General features: G+C 39.1%; 1 long non-coding RNA gene across 1 annotated transcript in view; it reads left to right on the forward strand.

Annotated features, from left to right (window-relative positions):
- Positions 1–21606, forward strand: part of LOC135274020 (uncharacterized) — a 57546-nt gene extending 35940 nt beyond the window's left edge. Inside the window, exons 2-4 of the long non-coding RNA XR_010341826.1 lie at positions 9170–10530; positions 10927–11019; positions 21180–21606. This is a non-coding gene — a long non-coding RNA (uncharacterized LOC135274020). The remainder of the gene's footprint in view (positions 1–9169; positions 10531–10926; positions 11020–21179) is intronic.
- Positions 21607–21930: the final 324 nt, after the last annotated feature.

Raw genomic sequence — 21930 nt, forward strand, 5'->3', positions numbered from 1 at the left:
TATGCCAGTAACATGCTGTTTTGGTTACTATAATTCTGCAGTGTAATTTCAATTCATGTAATGTGATGCCCCCAGTTTTGTTCTTATTTCTTAGGGTAACTTGAGCTATTCTGTGTCTTTTGTAGTACCATATAAATTTTAGACTTTTTAAAAATTTCTGTTAAGAATGTCAGTGTTATTTTGATAGGGATTTTGTTGAATCTGTAGATGGCTTTGGGTAGTATGGACATTTTAATAATATTGATTCTTCCAATCCATTAACATGGAGATGGATATTTGGATTGTTTATAAGCACTGCTTACTATACATAATGTCTCTTGAAAAATAACTTTCTTCACATATCATTTTTAATTTGCAGAGATTCTTAAAAGTAGAATTGCTCAATCAACAGGTAAATTCAAATATAGTTTTATTAGTTAATTCTAAACTATTCCCCATAGGGCCTACACCATAATGATGACAGAACCTATTTTTCAACAGCCCCATCAACAAAGTATATTAGCAAACTTTTTGAACTTTGCCAATTCAGTAGATGAGCGGTAAGATTTTTAAATTCTTTTAATTCACTTTTTTCTTAATATAAGTTAGATTGAGTAGCTTTTCAGATATTTTAGGGTCATTTTCATTTTTAAAATTTCTTTCTGCTCTGAACAGCCAGTTCGTTCCTTTTGCTTATAGTGCCTATTTTTAGGAGTTTTTCTGAAAATTCTTGTGTGTTAATTTTTCTTATGTAGTTTAGAATCAACTTCTCTTACTCCGGAAAAAAATAAATGGTTGCTTTTAATTTGATGACAATAAGTGTATATATTAACCTGGGAGAATTGGCAGCCTTATGATGCTTCATTGTCTAATACAAGAATACAGCACATCTTTCTACTTTTGTATTTCACAGGAGAGCTTTAAGGTTTTTCTCATATCTGCTTACCATGTTTCTTTGTACTCATTTGACAAAACCACAACAGGATGCAGCTGAACGTTGCTGGAGAAAAGTCCACGATCATGCTGACTGGTCTTACTTTAAATTTACTACCACTAACCGCAAGCAGTGCCTTCATGCTGCTAGACAGTCACACTGCCTTGTCCTTCCATCTCCAGCTCCTTCAGACAATCATTCACACCTTCTCCCCCACCCTTCTCCCATCCTCATCATTCAACTAATTGTCTTGTTTTCTACCTCACTGACAAAACAAAACAATGCAAAACATCAGAACTTTTGCCATTTTTCCATAGGATAATAATGCCAGCCACCCAAATTCAAATCTCTCCACATACCCTCTCTCAGCCCAAAAAAAAGTACAGCTCAACAAAGAAAGCCAAATAAATAAATAAGTAAATAAATAATATATGTACCTTCAGAATAACTGGAAGACAAAATAATTGAAAAAGATTTCAATTTTGATGTAAATGAAGAAGGAGACATTCAAGAGCAGGAGTTGCTCCAGAGCCTACCCCAGAACACTATCCTTGTGAGGATTACATGGGAGAGAGAGAGCAGTGGGAGAACCTCAAGAATGTCAGCTGGGGTTCACCCCCCCCTCCACCGCAGGAGACAGGAAAACAAAGCTTTCAGAACATGTACTGCTTCACCGTCTTCTGTATGGCCCACTGGGTAAGGGCTGACCTTCCCCAAGCATGTATGCTCTACTTTGGCCACTGCAAAGGGACTAGGGGATGCCTGTGAATGCCAGGGTTACAGCAGGCACCGGGGTCCCTTCAGCAACCCATGAAGGTCTGGGAGAGGTGTAAGGGCTTAATTTCCATAGCCAAAGGCTCTTTGGAATCCAGTTGATGGGGTTGAATGAAAGCCTAGAGAGATGACAGTCACAGTGGGGAAACAAGACAAACAGAAGCAATTAATAAGCAGGACAGATTGGAACACCTTATGTTTACTCACTGAAGTGATAATTTACTTAATTATGTAGTAGAAACAATTCAGGACTGCTATAAGATATAATAAGTTGCTAATCATAGGATGCAGGGGGTAAATACAAAAGATGCTTGAGAACAGAACAGATGTTAAGAACTAGAGTCACCAGGTCGTGGTTATCTTGATGAGAAGCAGGGGACATAAAGCTAGATTTTTAACTCTGGCATAAAAGTTGTTGAGGAGGCATTTGCCAAATGGACCCAAAAATCAGCCAGATGGAGGATGTACATCTGTGACCCACAGGGTGCTTGATTAGCATGTTCTAAGAAAGGTCTCAATTTAGCCAGCAGAGGGCAAGAGAACTCAGAAACTATTCCAAGATTTATAGCCTTAAGATTGTTTGGAATAGAAGGATTGTGTAGGTATCTAAGCAAAAACAAATCATGAATACAATTACAAATCTAGCTCTTTTGAAATAATATATTTTAAGACTACATATCTAAAGAAGAGATTGACTACTGTTGGCATTGCAATAAATTCATGCTTTTTAATAAAAAGTCAGAATTTCATTAAACAATGCATGCCTTTATATGTAGATCCTTAAGTGCTTGACAAAATATGGGAACCTCTTTGAAATAGTTAACCTATTTCAAATTTTAAGAAACATTTTTATTTGAAGATCCTAGATAAACTGAAACATTTATAAACATACATAGCAGTGATTTATTTTCTAAACCTCAGAAATAGGCTTTTTGTAAAGAATGAGAATCTATCATAAAGGTAGCATGTTATGACATTTGTTAAATAGACTATTCAAAATAAACATGTATGTAGTCTATCAAGTAAGAAAGAGTGGAGATAAGAAGAGTGAGAGAAGCAACTGCCCTTTCCCATAGATACAGGGTTAGGTATCAGCAAATCCCAGAGGCCAGTGGCCATGTGCCTGCTCCCTTCAATGTCCATCAGCTCCTCCTTTTATGCCATGCCCCACGTTCCCACCTCCACTGCTAAAAGTATACCAACTAGACATTACCTGGTAAACATTGAAACTTTCTGGTCCACAGTTTTTGACTTTTCTTTTAAATCTATAAAATAAAGGTGTGAGGTAAGGTGATCTCAAAGATTTCTATGAACTTATAGGTCCTAAAATTCTATTCATTTTATCCGCATCTTGCAGTTCTCCAACTCTGCTAACATGAGTGCTGATAAGAGTGTAGGATGCTGGTCTCCACCCAAGAAAACACATAATTTAAGAAAGAAATCTTGAAGACTCTAGGAAATTAATCTTCACAAATAGAATTTCAGACTGAAAGCAGAAAATAAATTTATTTATTTATTAAGATGAGAATGGTGATGTCCTTCAAACCACACATTTAGAGGCTGACTTCAGTTGTGAATACAGGCTGCTTTTACACACCCCCAGGCTTCACTGAACTATACTCCTTAGGGCTTTTAGGGCACTGTGCAATTGAAGTGGCAATCAAGAAGGCAGCAATTAATAGAAAGTAGGATGGCCAAATTCTAACACTCCTCCAGTCAGGAGTGTGGAGAAGCATTACCTCCTATTCAGACTTTCGACCATCTGTAGCAGCTAAACACACATTCAACTCTAACTAACAGGATATTCAAGTGCAGAGGCTTAAACCTTAAGAAACAAGAAGTTCAAAGCTAGGCTTTTCCAGGTGTCATCAGCTCTCAGGGGTCTCATCCACAGAATTAACACCTCATGGTTACAAGATGCCTGCAGCCTCAAGTAACAGCTCCATAAAGCAGGAAGGGATGAGAGTGGGCAAATGTAACTTTTTTTTTTACTTAAGGTGCATACTATATCTGGCATTTCTCCCCATGTTATCCCTCCCCACCCTCCCCACCCCCTGCTGTCTCTCCCCTACCCTCCCCCAACTGCCCCCAGTATGTGATGCTCCTCTCCCTGAGTCCACGTGTTCTCATTGTTCAACACCCACCTATGAGTGAGAATATGCAGTGTTTGGCTTTCTGTTCTTGTGTCAGTTTGCTGAGAATGATGGTTTCCAGATTCATCCAAGTCCCTACAAAGGACACGAACTCATCATTTTTTATGGCTGCATAGTATTCAATTGTGTATATGTACCACATTTTCTTTGTCCAGTCTATCACTGATGGGCATTTGGGTTGGTTCCAAGTCTTTGATATTGTACACAGGGCTACAATGAACATACATGTGCATGTGTCTTCATATTAGAACGAGTTATAGTTCTTTGGGTATACCCAGTAATGGATAGCTGGATCAAATGGAATTCCTATTTCTAGATCCTTGAGAAATCACCACACTGTCTTCCACCATGGTTGAACTAATTTACACTCCCACCAACTGTGTAAGAGTGTTCTATTTCTCCACATCCTCTCCAGCATCCATTGTCTCCAGATTTTTTAATGATTGCCATTTTAACTGGAGTGAGATGGTATCTCAATGTGGTTTTGATTTGCATTTCTCTAATGACCAGTGATGATGACCATTTTTTCATATGTTTTTTGGCCTCATATATGTCTTCTTTTGAAAAGTGTCTGTTCATATCCTTCACCCACTTTTGAATGGGGTTGTTTGTTTTTGTCTTGTATATCTGTTTTAGTTCTTTGTAGATTCTGGGTATCAGCCCTTTGTCAGATGGGTAGATTGCAAATTTTTTTTTCTCATTCTGTTGGTTGCTGGTTTGCTCTAATGATGGTTCTTTTGCTGTACGGAAGCTCTGAATTTTAATTAGATCCCATTTGTCTATCTTGGCTTTTATTGCCATTGCTTTTGGTGTTTTAGTCATGAAGTCCTTGCCTATGCCTATGTCCTGAATGGTTTTGTCTACATTTTCTTCTAGTGTCTTTATGGTGTTAGGTTTTATGTTTAAATCTTTAATCCATTTGGAGTTAATTTTAGTGTAAGGTGACAGGTAGGGGTTCAGTTTCTGCTTTCTGCACATTGCTAGCCAGTTTTCCCAACACCATTTATTAAACATGGGGTCCTTTCCCCATTGCTTGTTTTTGTCAGGTTTGCCAAAGGTCAGATGGTTATAGATGTGTGGTGTTGCTTCTGGGGCCTCTATTCTGTTCCATTGGTGTATGTCTCTGTTTTGGTTCCAGTATCATGCTGTTTTGATTACTGTAGCCTTGTAGTATAGTTTGAAGTCTGGCAGTGTGATGCCTCCAGCTTTGTTCTTTTTGCTTAGGATTGTCTTGGCTATCAGGGCTCTGTTTTGATTCCATATGAAGTTTAAAGTGGTTTTTCCAGTTCTTTGATGAAGGTCATAGGTAGCTTGATGGGGTTAGCATTGAATCTATAGATTACTTTGGGCAGTATGGCCATTTTCACAATATTAATTCTTTCTACCATGAGCATGGAATGTTTCTCCATCTGTTTGTGTCCTCTCTTATTTCGTTGAGCAGTGGTTCGTAGTTCTCCTTCAAGAGGTCCTTTACATCCTTTGTTAGTTATATTCCTAGATATTTTATTCTCTTTGTAGCAATTGTGAATGGAAGTTCACTCTTGATTTGACTCTCTTTGTCTGTTATTGGTATATAGGAATGCTTGTGGTTTCTGCACATTGATTTTATATCCTGAGACTTTGCTGAAGTTGCTTATTAGTTTGAGAAGATTTTCAGCTGAGATGATGGGTTCTTCTAGATATACAATCATGTCGTCTGCAAATAGAGACAGTTTGACTTCCTCCTTTCCTAATTGAATACCCTTTATTTCTTTTTCTTGCCTGATTGCTCTGGCTAGAACTTCCAATACTATATTGAATAGAAGTGATGAGAGAGGGCATCCTTGTCTAGTGCCTGATTTCAAAGGGAATTCTTCCAGCTTTTGCCCGTTCAGTATGATATTGGCTGTAGGTTTGTCATATATAGCTTTTATCATTTTATTATACGTTCTGTTGATATCTGGTTTATTGAGAGTTTTTAGCATGAAGGCCTTTTATCAAAGGTCTCTCTGCATCTATTGAGATAATCATGTGGTTTTTGTCTTTGGTTCCGTTTATGTGATGGATTATGTTTATGGATTTGCGTATGTTGAACCAGCCTTGCATCCCCAGGATGAAGCCTACTTGATCGTGATGGATAAGCTTTTTGATGTGCTGTTGCAATCGGTTTGCCAGTATTTTATTGAAGATTTTTGCATTGATGTTTATCATAGATATTGGCCTGAAGTTTTCTTTTTTAGTTGAGTCTCTGCCAGGTTTTGGTATCAGGATGATGTTGATCTCATAAAATGAGTTAGGGTGGATTCTCTCCTTTTGTATTGTTTGATACAGTTTCAGAAGGAATGGAACCAGCTCCTCTTTGTACATCTGGTTGAATTTGGCTGTAAACCCATCTGGACCTGGACTTTTTTTGATTGGTAGGCTATTGATTGCTGCAAGAGTGGGCAAATGTAACTTTCTTCTCATGCAGCTCTTGCTTTATCAGGAGGCAAGTCTTTCCCCAGCACACTTGCTCTTATGTTTTATGAGCCAGAACAAGGTCACAGGCCTTCTCCATGGCAAGGGAACAAGACTCCTTTTCCTGGCTTAAATTGGTCCTGGTTCATACCCTAAAGCTGCAAAAGTATATTTATTATTGCTACTATTGGGCCTATTGCTGCAGAACAAAGAAATCTGCTTCCAAAAATGAAGTGGGGAAAGAATGCTTATTCAGTGGCCAATTAATCTTTTCTTCCAAATGATTTCACAAAAAGCCTAAGGACAGGTTTCTCTGCTAGATTACAGTAATGGTCAGATTTAAGCCCAACTGTGGCACTGAGAGATTGGAAATAAGAAACAGCTGTTGGTAGAGTAGATGATCAATGTTATTTTTGTCTCATTGAATTGAAGTCAACTAACCTGAGGTAGCTGGAGTTCTTTGCACACCAGGATTCATAGATTTCTCCGGTGCTTTTTCTTATCTTTTAGGAAGTAGGAATTCGTGGGCTGGTAATTGATTCACTACCAACTCACTGCTGTGATTACAGGAGGAAAGAGCCTAATGATTTTCAGTGAACAAGAACCAGAGAATAAGACTCAATGTGAAATAGTTGAGTTGGGGGAAGCCATAGATTATACAATTCAGGACACATGGTTTTCAGTACTAAAATTAGGCGACCAAGCAAGCACATTTACTTTTTTTTTGAGACAGAGTCTTGCTTTGTTGCCAGGCGCCAAGCTGGAGTGCAGTGGTACAATCTCAGCTCACTGCAACCTCCGCCTCTGGGGTTCAAGCAATTCTTCTGCCTCAACCTCCCAAGTAGCTGGGACCACAGGTGCGTGCCACCATGTCCAGCTAATTTTTGTGTATTTTAGTAGAGACGGGGTTTCACCATGGTCTCGATCTCTTGACCTCATGATCCGCCTGCCTTGGCCTCCCAAAGTGCTGGGATTACAGACGTGAGCCACTGTGCCTGGCCGCAAGCACAGTTCTAAGACCTTTTCTTCAGTACTTTTCTATAGTCTAGGAATTTTTGGATCTGTGAGAAAATTAGCATTTAAGAGTAATTTATAATGACTTTAGTAGAGAATGGTGGTAATAAGACCAAGGTCAAGCACATGAGTGTCATTTAGACCAAATTTTGTTAAAATCATCCATCACGGTCCCATCTAACCAACAGTAGCATACTCTTGATCACATGAAATCTGAGAAAAAAATAAGACTATATGAGCAAAACTGCTCCAACTGGAGGGGGGGAAAAAGCCAATTCAAATGTATATACCAATGATAATATTTAAATACCATATTGTCAGCATGTATCCAAATAATTTAAATGAATTGATGCCTTTTTAACATTTAAGTGTTTTCTTTCCTATTTTGCCTTCCTTGATTTGATGAAGTCCTAGAAGATTAAAGTGCCACACATTAATCCCAGATCCCAAAAGAACCTCTGACATTCAAGCTTTCAAGTGCAGGCAATCTAGTCATACAGAACCATTGTTTGTCTCATTTTGTGTTCTAATGAAGAGCAAACGATGGCTTGTAAAACTCTTTTTCATTTATGGGAAACCAGATAAGCCACTGGGGGAAACATACCATGTGTGTTTTCCTTTTTATATCCATGCCATTGCAATATACACCCAAACACCAAATTAGGGCATTTGTCTGTGATTGCCTGGATTTTTCCACTTGAACAAATCCAGGTTGGTTTTTGAACACCAACTTGCTTTTCCTATCATTTTCCTTTTGCTTACTTCCACTTCTTCTTTACTTAAACCCCTTTGTCGTAGTCAATTGGGGCTACTGTAATAATATACCATAGACTGGGTGACTTAAACAACAAACATTTATTTCTCACAGTTTTAGAAGCTGGGAAGTCCAAGATCAAAGTGCCAGCTGCCTGGGTTCTGGTGAGGGCCCTCTTTTAGGCTTACAGATAGCTGCCTTCTTGCAACATCCTTATAGTAAAGAGAGAAAGAAGGCCCTGGTCTCTTCTTCCTCTTATGAGGGCATTAAACCCATTCATGAGGCTCCACCCTCATGATCTACCAATTACTTCCCAAGGGCCCCACCTGCTAATACCATCACATTGGGGGTTAGGGTTTCAAGATATGAATTTTGCAGGAGACACAAACTTTCAGTCTACAGCATCCACCAGAGGAGTTTTAACATATTTAATTTCCACTTTTTCCCTCTATTGCTTAAGTTATTGTATTTCTCTTTACCTTCTGTTGAAAGAATCCGTGTTGAATAGGCTGCCAGATTATTCCAGAGAATTGATTGAAGATATTTCCTCAGGAAGACTTTCTTGGCAGATAGACAAAATGCATCCTGTATGTTTCTGCAGCAGCCCATAGAGTGCAGCACCACACTACTCGCTCCCTCCCAGGATGAAACTCTATGAGTGTCAAATTAATTTCTTCTTTCTAAAATGCATAACACAGTTCATTCTGGGCTTCTATCCGTTCAGGAACTTAGAACCAGAACTTTAGACAAAGGGATTTTAATTGCATGCTGATAAAATGTCAAAACTATTGTGCATAAAGTAACTGTGCTTTTTTTTTTTTTTTTTTTTTTTTGGTACAATGCCTCGAGGATTATGAGAGAGATTTGCCCCTGTGAGTGAAATCCATTTTGTAACTCATCAGAAAATCTTTAACCTATGAGCTAATTCTTATAATCTCCTCTATAAGCCATTAGATTGTGTCTTTTTGCCTTCTGGACTGCACAGTTATACAATAAGCTAAAATGAGTGGTCTGCAAATTTGGTTAACCCATTGCTAACTTTAAGTGGTGATTTTTACCTCCCTGTGAAAATCTTTATGATGAATAAGGACTGTTACTTATTTGGAGAAGTCGTTTATTTCACAGGACACAGCTGATATGCCTCATGTTAAACTGTGAAGAGCTGCATCAGAAGGTCACCTTCCTGAACTGTCCTTTCCACTTTAAAAAGAAAATACCCAGAGAAGACAACAAGAATGTGGCTTGATTTTCAAGGTCATCTAATGAGATAAAAGAGTTTCTCCAGGTTGATGGTGGGAGTTTTCAACCAAGGCATACCATTGTACCCAGAATAGTCGGAGGCTTGGGGGGCAACACTACTGACTTTATAGAACAATTTCTAAGGCACTAGCAGAATACCTAGAAATACCCATTCATCTTCCCAAAGACAAGTTTTCATTTCTATCACAGTAAGACACAATCTCTGAGGCAGCGATTAGTGAGAGGTAAAATACAAAAAATCTAAGGCATTTGTCACTATCTTTAGTATTTAAGGAAAAGGGTCCCCAAATATTTCCATTTGAGATGACAAAGTACTCTTCAGTCACGTAGCTTACTCTTCAGTTCAGATGACTCATCTTGATTTCAGAGAGTTCATATATGTCTGTTTTTAAAAACCAATTCAAAAAGTCTGAAGTTACAAAACTAAACCAAATACTCATTATTCTCATTTCAAATTACAAGGATCTTAGCTGCCGGGTTTTTTTCACATGCAGTCTGGAATCCTTGAAAACCTCTAACTCCCCTGTTAGACTCTCCAGGGTAGACAGAAATTGCCTTATTATTTTAGCTAAAGGTGATTGCAAATGATCCCCCCACCAAGTCATTTAACTGTGTACTTACCACTGCATTAAAGGAACTCCATGGTAGGTCCTCATGTAGGTAAAGGAGTTCCCTTCATACATGTCTATTCCTAAACTTGTCAAATATTGTAGCAAAGAAATTTAAAGCTAAGACAAGGGTAACTCTCAATACAAGATTAATTTGAAAATGCTTAAACAAGCTTTTTTATTGCAGTCTAGTGTACATACAGAAAAGTATAAACATATTGAGAGTATAGTTCAATGAATAAATACTATGAAAAAAATGGATCTGAGAAGACTTTACTGAAGAACTGTCAGCCTACAATGAAATGTTTTAGGGGGAAAGACAGGTTGGTGAAGGGACTGACATGAGACCAAAGTAAGAAACTTGACACATGTCCCCCAGAGTTTGAAGAACACAGAGATTGTTACCTGATTCTCATCCAGAAGGGTGTGAACTGAGGAACTGTCTGGAGCTGCCAGAGCTAGAACGTACTGTGGCTGAGCCAGCAGCACTCCTCCCTGTGGTGGACAAGAGTGCTTGCTTTCTGTGGGCCAAATTGACATCGCAGAGAGCCATCAGGCCAGAACCATCTTCAGAGGACCCAGCTCAGGAGGATGCCCGCAGGGACAAGGAGACCCCAGGTGAGGACTGTGGAATAGGATAGGAAGGGGAGTCATAAGAAATCACACACAAGTACAGTACATGGGTCAGAAAATAGTGTAATGAGAAGGTCCTTGGTGGGTGGCGGCAGGGGAAGGGCTGCCCTCAGAAGTGCCCCAGGAGAAAAAGAAAGCCTGGCATTTGGACATTCCCTATAACAAGTGCATTTCTTTTTTGTTTGTTTGTTTGTTTGTTTGTTTTTAGAGACAGGGTCTTGCTCAGTCACCCAGACTGGAGTGCAGTAGCATAATCATGGCTCACTGTAACCTCAAACTGCTGGGCTTAAGTGATCTCCCACCTCAGTCTCCAGAGTAGCTAGGACTACACGCATACACTACCATGCTTGGCTAATTTTTTGTTTTGTTTTGTTTTTGTAGCAATGAGGTCTTTCTATGTTGCCGAGGCTGGTCTCAAATTCCTGGCCCCAAGTGATCCTCCCTCCGTGGCCTCCCAAAGTGCTGAGATTACAGGTGTGAGCCAGCACGACCAACCCACAAAAAGCATTTGATCTCTGAGAGACAACTACAAACAGCATGAGCTAAGTTAAAAGGCAGGAGGTTCTTGTCGTGCCATCCTCTTCCACAGTCAAATCCTAGAGGAGACAGGCAAGGAGTGAGGAAGGGAAAAGTGCTCTGGGCAACTTCGGGTCAGACCCACAAAGGGTAGGGATGGGAATATGAGGTGAAGTTTTCATCCGAATCAGATTTTTTAATACCTGAAAACAAGACTGTTCTAATAACTGAAAGAGACCAGAAACAAAGGGCGTGTGTCCAAGATGTCCACAGGGCAAGAAAATAAAATCCAACATGGTCTGTTTGAAAGCAGCTCATTTCATAATGTTAGTTTGAACATCCACCTGCAATCATTGAAGAAGGCCTATTGGCCATCACAAAGTTGATCTGCCACCTGGGGATGTTTGGATTCTTAGGCAGTATTTGGGGTGAGATGGAGAAGCTTTTAATTAAAGTCAAAAGATAAGAGCAGTGTGACATCAAGTTTTCCTGCAACTACAAAGCAGGAAAGGTTAAAATGACAGCTTGGACATCTTAACCATTCTAACAGTACTCGAAAGTATTTATTTAGTCTAGGTTCTCTCTAGGAGTTTCTTAAGTAGGAATCATCTGCTTCACAGGTTATCCCTTGCCTACCTGGCCCTGTCTCATCACACCATATTTCACTCCAGGGGCCTCACTTTCAGAGGCATGAAGCCCAAGAGTAATATAAAAACTGTAAACAGAATGAGATTCAAAGCCCTGAGAAATGAGCCAGTGAAAGGAAACTGGGATGTTGAAGTCCATTTTGTAAGCTGTGCCCCATCTCATGAAAGCAATCATTGTGTGCTTTCAGGTGGCACGCCCAGATACAGTGTGGATTTTAGGAAGTAGGTCTGTGTTTTGTCTTTGGAGCCTTTGTATCAAAATGACTCCTAGCTATCTTTTAGGAGACATTACCCTAAGGCTTAAGAGGTTGTCATTCCAGTCTGGGAGCTCCCTCTCCTTTGAAATGTCCAGTGTCAACAAGTGCATGATTCCTCAGACATTACATAAGAACTCAAATGTGAGCTAAGAAGCAGGCGAGAAATGGAATTGCGTGTCTTAGGGCCTTGTTCTCCTAGGTCTGCCTTTCAAGGAAGAAAAATGTTCAGAATTGGCACATGGGAGTGAATGGGAGAGATTGTGGTTTCCAGTGCATAGTGAGGTTGGTCAGAGCCAGGGGAATGAATCTTGGTAAAGCTAAACAGGTCAAATAGAGTTCAATTTAATCATTTCAAGATTTTTTTTTCAAGGCCCTGAATTCCCAAATTTCAATAGATATCACCAATTTGGAACTCTACAAAAATATGGGGTTTCTGGTCCCAGGGCTTCTTGGCTTTGGGTGGGAGAATGGTCAACAGTACAAAAGCAAGGGCATCTGAGTCCCAGACAGAACAATTAGCTTTTTCTCATTAGCCATTCAGCCATCTTCAGGATGTCACAATTGAGACCTGTGGGGCACAATTTTGAAATATAGGAAAACAAGACCAAAAACTCTTTGGCAATGTTTTTGTGAAGTAACATCTTAAATCTCACATTCATTTAAGAACTTTGCCTCCCACTTCTTGTTCTTATTCTTCATAGCATCTGTAGCATATTTCTAGAGTAGGCATGAAAAATAAACTCCTTTTATGCCCTTTAGAAGAACATTTCAAAGCCCTCTTGTTAGATACACAGCAGTGATTTAAAATGGAATACCCACCCTAACTAGTATTCTGTCTTTTGGTGCAGGGGTGATCTACCACCATTATTAGAGGATCTTTGAGCTGATTTTTTTTCACCGATATGTTTAGACTTATCCTCAATACTCCCATAATGAGCACATTTTGCAAGGCAGCCAGCTAAGCTTAGAAGTGTAATCAAGCTCTGGAGAAGAGAAAATCCACATAAAGACACAATAATTATTAATAATATTTATTGAATTCTTGGTATGTGCCAGGACCTGTTCTAGAGTTTTGTTTACATGCATAATTGCATTAAATCACCACGGTAGTTTAACGAGGTAGGAACTACATATCCCTCCTTGCTATGGATGAGGAACTGAAGACAGAGAGGTTACATGACTATTCCAAAGCCAAACAGCTTGTAAGTTTTGTGATCTGAAGGCTGCCCAGCAGGGACTGTTATTTTGTATTCATTAGCACTGTTTTCCCAGTAAGAGTACTTTCTGGACACAATCAATTTGCTCAGATATGTGCAATTCTAAAATTTCCCCAAATGCCTGCCCCTACTGCAAGCATTTAACCTTCTGAAAACAGTGTCACAGAGCCAGGTAAGTTTAAGTTAAAGAAAATCTTGAGAGTGAGTTCAAGTTTTGCAGTTAATATTTCTGAATGTGCACTATATATACTATTGGACATTTTCTTCAAGTAACAGCTAAAACTGTGCCTTAAGAGTGGATCAGTTGTGTGATTTTCATCTTTTAGACTATTGAAAAGTTTAAATGTGTCAGTTATGGGCTGATTATAGTTCACTGTTCAGTTTCCTCTGAGGACAATGTATATTCCTACCTTACTACACCCACTCTTTCTTCATTACTGGCTTCATTGTTGGCAACATTCACATCAAGTACTATTCCATTCTCCTCCCGCTGCCCACCTGAGACTTCATTCCTTCCCTTGTTACCTCCCTTTGCTCATTTCACCCAGCATGGGCTAGGGGACAGGGTCCTAACAGTATTTAAATCAATTTGGATACAAATTATAAGTTTGCCTTTTGTTTTTCTTTTTCTTTTTCTTTCTTTCTGTTTTTTTTTTTTTTTTTTTTTTTTTTTTTTAAACAGGGTCTTGCTCTATCACCCAAGCTGGAGTGCAGTGACACCAACCCGGCTCACTACAGCCTTGACTTCCTGGCCTCAAGAAATCCTCTCACAGCCTCTGGAGTAGCTGGGACTATAGGTGTGCACCACCGTGCCCAACTAATTTTTGTATTTTTTTTGTAGAGACAGCTTCTCCCTATGTTTCCCAGGCTTGTTTGAACTTCTTAGCTCAAATGATCCACCTGCTTCAGCCTCCCAAAGTGCTGGGATTACAGGCATGAGCCATCATGCTTGACCTACAAGTTATAATTTTGAATCAAGCATATTCAAGTTAGATTTCTGAAACAGGATGGGCATAAAAAGCGGGCTGTTGGAGTCAGGTTGCTATACCTTGGGCATGGTGGTCCAGGTCTGAGAGAAACAGAAGCTCTATAGGTCTTAATATTTGTGGGGCTTAGGGCCAGAATAAAAACTAAAAATTATTCTTTATTCTTGTTTCAATATGTTCTATTAAAATTCAAAGGAAAATAATAATTAAAATGAATGATTATCAAAAATTTTTATTGACCAGGCATGTGGCTCAGGCCTATAATCCCAGCACTTTGGAAGGCCGAGGCATGTGGATCAAGAGGTCAGGAGATCAAGACCATTCTAGCTAACACGATGAAAACCCATCACTACTAAAAATACAAAAAATTAGCCAGGCGTGGTGCCATGTGCCTGTAGTCCCAGCTACTCGGGAGACTGAGGCAGGAGAATCTCTTGAACCTGGGAGGCAGAGGTTGCAATGAGCCAAGATAGCACCACTACACTGCAGCCTGGGTGACAGAGCAAGACTCTGTCTAAAAAAAAAAAAAATTATTGTGGTAAAAGCATAATGTAAAATTTACCATCTTAACCATTTTGAAGTGTACTATACATTAGCGTTAACTGTATGCATTTCCTTGTGCAATAGCTCTCTGGAATTTCTTCTCTATATCCATTGAACAATAACTGCCCTTTCCCCCTCCTTCTAGCCCCTGACTACCACCATTCTACCTTTTATTTCTAACAGTCTGACTGCTTTAGATGCTTGATATCAGTGGAATCATGCAGTATTTGTCTTTTTGTGACTGACTTATTTCATTTAGCATAATGTTCTCAGGGTTCATCTATGTTGTAGCATGATTATCCAGATTTTAAATCAAGCTTATGTAAATAAACTTGATATTTTCATTTAGTTTTTTTTGAAAATATCATAAAACTTCATTAAATATATTTATAAAAATAAAATCGCTCACAATTTTTACAAGCCATGAAATTGGGCCCCTCAGACCCCCTTCAAAGAGAAAAATGGCCATGAAATGTGCAGCTGTCTACAGCCTTGAGCTACAGAGACTTTAGGAATTACCTGAATGTCAAGTTGAGGCTACACTCTTCTCAAGGAGCTATTAGAAGATGCAAGGGGGTAGGGAGGGGTATGAGAGCTGAGCCATTTCTAGTCAATACAGGACTCTCCTACTGGCAGCCTTTGCACCTGAGCTTCCTGCTGGGCTAGCCAACACTTTCTCAGAGATGTATTGCAGTCTGAGCTTCCTCCTACCCCAATTCCCTTCCTTCCCTCTCTTCAGACCACAGGTGTCAGCCACTTGTGGTCTGAAGGCTTCTTAGGCCCACTCTTCTTCCCTCCTTCCTTTATCTTTCATGGGCATTTCCCAAATAAATCTCTTATACTGCTGACGCTGTCTTGCCATGCGCATTCTGGAAAACCCCACTGGTATAATGTTCTAGCATTCTGTTTCCATTTAGTTGACAATGTAAAGAATTCATATTGCACTTTGCTCATGTTACAACATGCCTACATATACACTTTTTTAAGTAATATGAATTAATATTACAAAATATTTCTTGGCCACAATATGCAATTTTTGTGAATACTGTGCTCTGGAACCACAGATTGGAACATGAGGAGAAGCAAGAACATGGACACTTGGCACTACTGAAAAATATTTTATTGTGCAATAATATATTGCATTCAGGTTATCTGAGAGGAAGCATTCAACATATTAATTGATTTCGTCTTCTCTTTTCTAAGCATTTTTGCTACTCAAAGCCTCACATCAAAACAGCATCTATCTGCAATGCCTGCAGTAAAACAGACCTCTTCAGGTCATTCAGATGTCATCACCCATAGTTTAAAAGGACTTAGGGCTAAAGATATGGATGGATGTTTCCCTGTGTCCTGAACAGTATTAGCCATGAGAGTGAATGTGTAGCATTACACATTGAGCTCTGGATCCCAATGACAGAGGATGTCATGTATTCTTTGTTTTTTTCTTTTTTTAAGATGTAGTCTCACTCTGTTGCCAGGCTGAAGTGCAGTGGCACAATCTTGGCTCACTGCAACCTCTGACTCTCTGGTTCAAGTGATTCTCCTGCCTCAGCCTCCCTAGTAGCTGAGATTACAGGCACATGCCACCATGCCCAGCTAATTTTTGTATTTTTAGTAGAGATGGGGTTTCACCATGTTAGCCAGGATGTTCTCGATCTCCTGACCTCATGATCCACCCGCCTCAGCCTCCCAAAGTGCTGGGATTACAGGTGTGAGCCACCATGGTTGGCCTCATGTATTCTTTAATAAATTTATGTTTCCTGTGATTATGAAATACAGGTGTTGAAAGCATGGAAGTCAGGATAGAAAACCATCTTGCCAGGATCTAAGAATGGTGCTAACATTGTACAGTGGGCATTCAAAGGACTAAAAGAGGGAGGCAATCACAGCAGCTCATGAGCACTGGAGGAGCACCGGAGGAGCACCTGGTAGACAAAAGTTTCCAACTTGGCTGCCCTTGCTCCTTAGCTGTCTCCTGCCTACAGGAAAGCCAGGATAACAAGTGCTTGGCAAAAATGCTTGTTGAAGGAATACTTGCTAAATCAATGAACCCAGCCAAATCCAACAATTCCCCTGACATGGTATCTTCCTGCATGCTCCCTTTATATTTGTTTCTCATTCTCTTTCAAAAGCTCTTTACAAACCCTCTTTCTATGTGAACTTCTTTCTATTTTAGAAGTGAAAAGCAACTGTACCCTAATACTTAGCACTTTCTTCTATATTATATTGATTAATCACAGTTCAGTGAGAACTAAAATTAAGATTATTCTATATTCTAAAAGGTTCTTAAAAGTACAATTCTCTTGAACCCAGGAGGCGGAGGTTGTGGTGAGCCGAGATCGTGCCATTGCACTCCAGTCTGGGTAACAAGAGCGAAACTCGTCTCAAAAAACAAAAAAAATGTACAATTCTATATTTATTTTGGTTTCATCATAAAAAGTCCACTACCAGCCAAGATGTAGTAACAGAAACCATATTCACCCTCTCACCTTAAACAACTAGGAAAAGATGGACAAAATAAATGTAACTACTTTACATATTGGAGAACAGGCAGCATAGGACCTTGGTCTCTGAGAGAAAGGAAATTAAAAAGGGAATCCTACAGTTGCACCAGTTTACTGACTGGAGGCAGTTTCTAGGTTGCAGCACAAAAAGGGCAAACCCAAATATACCCCAAAAGTCTTTCTGGGTTGAAAAACAGGTATTGTCAAAGGCAGGTAGAATTTTTAAGACGAACTATCAAAAAAGAGGGAGCTTCTGAAAGAGAACAAGCAAGCTCTAGAGATCTAGAGGTGCATGCTCAAGTGTTTGGCTAAGTACTACTCTATATGTGTGAAAGGAAACTGCCCAAGGCCAGCAAAGGAACCACTGGAAATGAGAAGGCCTAACAATTCCGAGAGCTCACACAGGGCTGAGAATGGTTTGTGTTGCAGAAGCCTGAGTGGAAAGGTTCTGCACAACATGGGCATTGGATAGAGACCTCAAAAGAATGCCACCTTAGTTGGAGGGCTAAATTATCCCTAGACTGAAGACAGCTCTGGACCTGCCCTAACAAAGATTATAAGAAAGAGAAAGATTTGAAAGAATCCAACTGATTCCAAATAGCTGTGTACCAGAAGAAAATCTAACATTATTTAAAGGAATATAGCAAAATCAGATCTTCAAAAATGTTCAATATCCAATTAAAAATTATTAGCATGCAAATAAGTGGAAAATATTATCTATAACCGTAAGAAAAACTATCCATGAAGCACAGAGAAAAAAAAGACTAAGAAATACACACAGCATCAGTGACTGTGAGCAATATCAGGGATTCTAACATGTGTGTAACTGGGGCTCATATTACATGTTAGAAAAAATAGGGGGGGTGTTTGATGATACAATGATTAATTTTTTTCCAAATTTGATGAAAACTATAAACTCAGAATCTCCACAAACGCCAAGCAAAACATGCATTCAGAAAACAATGCCAAGACAAATTATGGAACATTAGGCACAGAGAACGAAGATGAGAATGACAGCAAACTTCTCATCACAAATCATGCAAGCTGGAAGAGGTTAGAACAATATCTTTAGAGAACTGACAGAAAAAACTTTCAAGCTAGAATCACTTACCCAAAGAAAATATCAGATAATCAAAAGCTGACAGAATTCATTGCCAGTGAATTTATAAAAAAAAATATTAAGTGAAGTTCTACAGGCATAAAGAAAATAGTACTGGTTGGTTTTACCAAAGCATACCTTCAAGGAATTGATATAAACTCCTAGAGATTAAAGTCATACACACATATGTCTTACATTTTAGAAAGTATGTATAATGCTTAGTCCAATTTTGCCAAATGTACAATAAACCCAATTCTCATCTTGTAAAGTTTACTTTCTGTTCATTAGTTACAAAATTGGGAGAAGCAGAAATTAGTTTACTACTTAATTCACTGAAACAGAGTTTACTAGATGAAATATATTGAACCTATAAAAATAATATGTAGATTTGATAGGCTCAGTGCCTGCAAGTGGTCATAAAACCTGACCTGATATTAAGCATTTTCTAGGATATTATCACCAGATTTCTAAACTCACAGGATCTCACTTTGTTAGCAATCCAATATTAGCTGCTTTGTAAAAACAAAATAATTTATTATAATCATGACTGTCTGCCAACACTCATTTCAAAAATATAAAACTCCAATATGATTGTTGTAGGAAGTCTTTATAATAATCCCTAATGATCCTCACTGCCTGATATTCATGCCCTTCTGTAATCCCTCCTTTGAGTGGGGGGCTGAACTTCTTGGCTCACTGCTAATGAATAGAATATGGCAGGAATTATAACATGCCATTTTTGAGATTAAGTTTAAAAAAGACTGAGTTCTATTTGACTTCTCTCCCCTTCTCCTTCTCCTTCTCCTTCTCCTTCTCCTCCTCCTCCTCCTCCTCCTCCTCCTCCCTCTCCTTCTCTTTCTCCTCCTTCTCCTCCTTCTCTTCCTTCTCCTCCTCCTCCTCCTCCTCCGTCAGCTGTCATGTCGTGGGGCAGCCCTATGGCAAAACCTGCTGGCAAGAAATTGAGGGCTGCAAACAACCACATGAGTCATCTTTGATGCAGACCCCAATATCATTACCAGTTGAGCTGTTAGATAAGACTACAACCCCAGTCGATAGCTTGATTGTAACCTTGAGAGATACCTTGAACCAAAGGCACTCAACTGAGTTATGTTTGGATTCCTGATCCACAGGAATTATTTTAAGCCTCTAAGGGTTAGGGTAATTTATTATATAGCAATACATAACTAATATAGCTATTATTCTGTAGTTTAGATACTTATTCATGATGAAATATCAATGACCCTTTCTACATAATATAGAGGAAAATAATTCTACCTGCTACTTTGTGCACAATGTATATTCATGGATCAGCCAACAGACCAACATGTGGCAAGCTATTACATGAAGATTCAAAATTTGACACCATGAACTATTCAACCACTGCCTCCAATGAACAGTCTGACACAGAGGTTAGATTTTCCAAGAACCAAAGTAACACTTGCACTATGCAACTCTTGGTACCATTTTGTAATCTCGGAGAATTATTAGGTTCTTTGAAAAGTGTTCCAGAGCAGACTCTTTAATTGTGGATGTTAGGTTCAAGTTAAACAGCTTTATGCTCACACAAATGGTAGAATTACATGATGACTTACTAATTCTCCCACTGAACAGAGCTGCACACAACCCTTTGACTATCTGGCTAAGATAGCTCTTTGGGAACTAATAACCTAGAGCTCCCTGGAACCTAATAATTATATCAGACTAACATATAATAATTCTAAATAACATCTACGCTGGAGTCATGAGACAAAGAAGATGATGATAAAAATAACATTGGTAGACAGTTTAAAGTTTATAATATTATACTATCTGTCATTCATAGTTTCATTTGTTTTTCACCAAAAATCTTGTGTGCTAGATATTATTATAATAAGCCCCTTTCACCATGCTACACTCTGCCTTGCACATAAGAGAGTTTGATAACTCTATAACGATTTACCTCAAAGTAGTTGTTAACCCCCTAGACTGTAAAATGCCTACATAAAAAGTAAATTGTTCCATCCTAAAGAAAAAATCCTACTATCATACTGTCTTCCCAACCTATCCTAGGCTGGAATTTGAGATTGTTTCTATTCCACATTGCTTAAGAAATTTTTTTTAAGTTGCTTTACTCTGGCTTAATGAGCCACATTCTCTGAGCCAACGGCTACCTTTCCTACCAGCACCATAAACAAAATGGATCATATTTGTTAAGGAAAAAGGCAGTCCAATGACATGGTAATGAGTGCAGACTGTGAAATGTTCATCTCCTGCAGAAATTTATGGCCCCCATTCACCACAGCATCATATGCCTTCTAGAAAAGAAGCATCATATACCTCCTGTCTGGAAATTGATGTGTAGCCAGGGGTAGCATGTGCACATTCACATCTGCCTAAAGCAGGATGTAAAATGTGCCCATGATTCAAACATACTCTAGTATTTTTAAATCATAGAGAGTCAGGACTAGCTGCAAGAGGCAGGCTTTTATAGCTAGGCTGCATTTTGCTGAAATATGAGCCTTGGTCTCTTGCTACTCCATTCCTTGGACTAGATTTTCTTTATGGGTCCTTTTGGCTCTAATGTTGTAAAATATGTGGATTCGCAAAGTTGGCTTAAAGAATCCTCCTGAACTGTGTTAGCCATGTATTGGGTCTTTGATGTCATCTGATATTTTTCTTAGGTGCTTTGGGTTAGGAGATATAGTGTACATGGAAGAATATTACAGATTGACTATGACCAGCAAGGAGTCATCAAAATTAGTTAGGAGAAAAAAAATAAAAGTAAATGTTTGAATAAACAAGAAAACAGGTTACAAAATAATGTGTTTGGGCAAAGACCACTAGTGGTGTCCTAATTTCCATTCTCTCCTATTTCCTTTATATTAGAACTCCTGCTTTTAAGCTGGGCATACAGTCATCTGAAACAAAGCTATATCTCAGTAGCTCACCAGCAGATATGGTCATATGTCTAAGTTCTGGCCAATGGACTGTAAGCTGAAGTGTTATGTGCAACCTCTGGGGAGTGTCCTGCTGATTGGAATTCAGACAAGATGGCTGGAGCACAAGTAGCCATCCTAAACTATGAGATAGAACTTGTATGCTGAGGATGGCAGAGCAACAAGATAGAGGAGCCTCGATCCCTGCCACCATGGAGTGCCATGGCAGCCAGAACTGCCTCCCAACTTCATTTACCTGACTGAAAAATAAACTGCTCTCTTGTTTAAATCACTACTATTTTGGATTTTCTGTCACTCACAGAGGAATTAATCTTGCTAACAAACCAGAGATATGTGTATCTCATTTTAATAAAATTATGTAGGTGTGTACGCTATATGTGTGTGCATGTGTGCACATGTGAGCATATGTGTGTGTGTTGAGTCTAGCCATCAGCATCCATTTTCCCCCTTTTAATATCATTCTAATTTCCTCATAGGGAATTGCCTCTCTCTCACTGTGTGATGTCATTGTGGGATGGTCAATACACATGCCCTATTCTCTCTCCAAGTAATTCAAGGGGGTCTCTGGAGGTCTCTTTCATAAGGTCATTCTTCTCACTGCCCTATTTCAGTGGGAGGTAAGTTACAGTTTCTTAGACCTTGGTCCTTAATCCTCTCCATTTCTCGGCTGTGCTCCCTCA

The sequence above is a fragment of the Aotus nancymaae genome, unplaced genomic scaffold (genome assembly GCF_030222135.1).
Source record: "Aotus nancymaae isolate 86718 unplaced genomic scaffold, 86718_ANA_hifiasm-v0.15.2.pri h1tg000002l, whole genome shotgun sequence".
Taxonomy (NCBI): Eukaryota; Metazoa; Chordata; class Mammalia; order Primates; family Aotidae; genus Aotus; species Aotus nancymaae.